The following is a 2,277-nucleotide window of genomic DNA, read 5'->3' as shown; positions in this document are numbered from 1 at the left end:
GAGGTAAATTTTGACTATTTGCGGTATGGCGATTTTCATTGCTTTCGATCTTTTGCAGTTTCTTCAATGATGCCGAATTTTCTAAACCTTTTATATCCCCTGTGCTTACATTCTGCTAGCTTCTCTGTAATTGGATTTTGTTGATTATGTTAGAGCATGAGTTGCTACATCATAAATTTATACTGAACAGAAACTTTACAACCTTTAGTTTTGTGGACCCTATTTCGACTTTCATGGAGCTATGTTTTCCATCTCATTCTCAGAGATAACTTAAAAATTTGGCTTGCTTTTCACCCTATTTTGAACAATGAAGGTAGAGCCTTTTTTGGTAATGAAACAAAAGTGTTCCGAAACTTTTGTTTACGCGTATTTTCTTATTTCTTTTTAATCTTCTGTACTTTATAACTTTTGTTACATATAAAATTAGTTAAGATATCATGAGTTTCATTTAATACATTTTTGCTAGTATTGTTTGCTTTTTTGCCACCCACCAAACTTTTGCAATAAGTAACAGTAATCAACCTTTAGGCACTTATATATATGTATATTTTTGTCCGCAAGAAACACCATGAACATCTCTAGTGACTCTAATACTCTAATCTTGTATTGGAGCTGATGATTACTATAGTCTCTTGTTTGTAATGCATATTTTAAAATGGAATAGAGGGTATATCGAGGGATCAAGCTCTATAGGCTATTCTAAGAATCTTAAAAGGTTGTAAGTATATATGGCAAATTAAACTACATTGTTTCATGTTTGGTAAAGAAACAAATCTGATTTGTATTACAAAACCTCGTTTACTGATCGATCATTTGCCCTTATCTTAGTTGCCCCTCTTCAATTTTAATTACTGCAAATTTCATGTTGCATTTTAGGTACATCAGTCATGAAGTTCGAAAATATTAATCATGTGACTATTGTCTTCAAACAGAATTTTTAAAGATAAGATCTATACTTGAACAGCATACAAAATTCGTTCCTGCCTTACTATTTATGGCAATGTGGTGATATTAAGGTTAAAATACTAGATTTTGCAAAAATATTGTAAAGATATCCATGCTTCAATCTCTCAATGTGACTCATCTGTTTTGTCCACAACAGGAACTCAGTAATGTATACTCTATCATGGAGTTTGATTTCTCGGTACCAATTCATGCCTGTTTTGGGAAAACAGAGGTACTATACTTCTGATGTATTTGTAGGCCTTTTGTATATTTTATAATTCGATGCACATTTTCTATCTAACTTTTGATGATTTATATAACACCCAACCTCTCTCTCTCTCTCTCTCTCTCTCTCTCTCTCTAACCGCTAGTTTCTCTCATTCACTTTTGCAGCAAGGTGTTTTGATTTGCTCAAAAGCTGTCTGACTAATGACTTTTTCCTTGTATTTTTAACAAATCTGAGTTTGTCTTTTTCTTTTTCACATTATTGTCAAGCAGATTGAATTTTCTACTCCAGGAACATGCCATGGCTTTGCTCTTTGGATTGATTGGCTAATCGATGAAAGAAATTCCATTTCTATATCAACCGGACTAGGTTAGCATCAATAACTACAAAATCAATCAATGTGGAGCATTTTGATCTTGGTAAATTGCATCTTATTTAGTATTCTTACAGACCAAGATTTGATCGTGTGTTAACTTTTTTAATCTGTTCTAAACCTTTTTCATGCTCCAATGTGGTTGGTATCAGTTAATAGACACCGGAAACAAGGGGTACAGCTTATCAGCAAGCCAGTGGTGGTCAATGTAGCTTCATGCTACACCGAAATAGAGGCCTCCTTCGATCCTTCGACTGGCGAACTCTTCGTTAAACCCTCATTCTCATACCCATCATAGAATTAAAGATGATTTGCAAATACTCATTTTCTTTGCGTCAGCTTAAAGATGTATAATTTGCTTGATTGTTGATCGGATATGATTTTATTTGATTTCCGCCCCCATTTGCGGAGTCAGAGTCTTTTAATTGTGTTGTTAATGCGGCCTTGGTTGAGTAACATTAAAGTTTTAGATTTAGAACTATTTGGTTTGATGGTTGATCAATCGTGTCTTTAAGGCACTGTTGATCATCTTTTTCTGAATATCATGCTTATTGCCTTTCATTTGCTTTGCAGTTTTCGATCTGATATGGGGCTTAGCCGTTTCAATTTTGATTGCAAAAGTTTGTTTATGCCTCGTTACGCTTTAAATTAAATTGTTTTGTGCTTTCATCCAATTTTAAGGTAGTCAAAGATGCACTGAACACACTATTTTCAAGATTGATATATAGGATGA

General features: G+C 33.7%; 1 long non-coding RNA gene across 1 annotated transcript; it reads left to right on the top strand.

Annotated features, from left to right (window-relative positions):
- LOC109719559 lies at positions 980 to 1,841 on the top strand. The gene is made up of 4 exons (XR_002218738.1): positions 980 to 1,016; positions 1,103 to 1,177; positions 1,444 to 1,590; positions 1,697 to 1,841. It is a non-coding gene; the product is annotated as an uncharacterized LOC109719559 (long non-coding RNA).

Source organism: Ananas comosus, linkage group 1 (genome assembly GCF_001540865.1).
Source record: "Ananas comosus cultivar F153 linkage group 1, ASM154086v1, whole genome shotgun sequence".
NCBI classification, from domain to species: domain Eukaryota; kingdom Viridiplantae; phylum Streptophyta; class Magnoliopsida; order Poales; family Bromeliaceae; genus Ananas; species Ananas comosus.
Note: the sequence above shows the minus strand (reverse complement) of the source record. Positions and strands in the feature narration are given on the sequence as shown.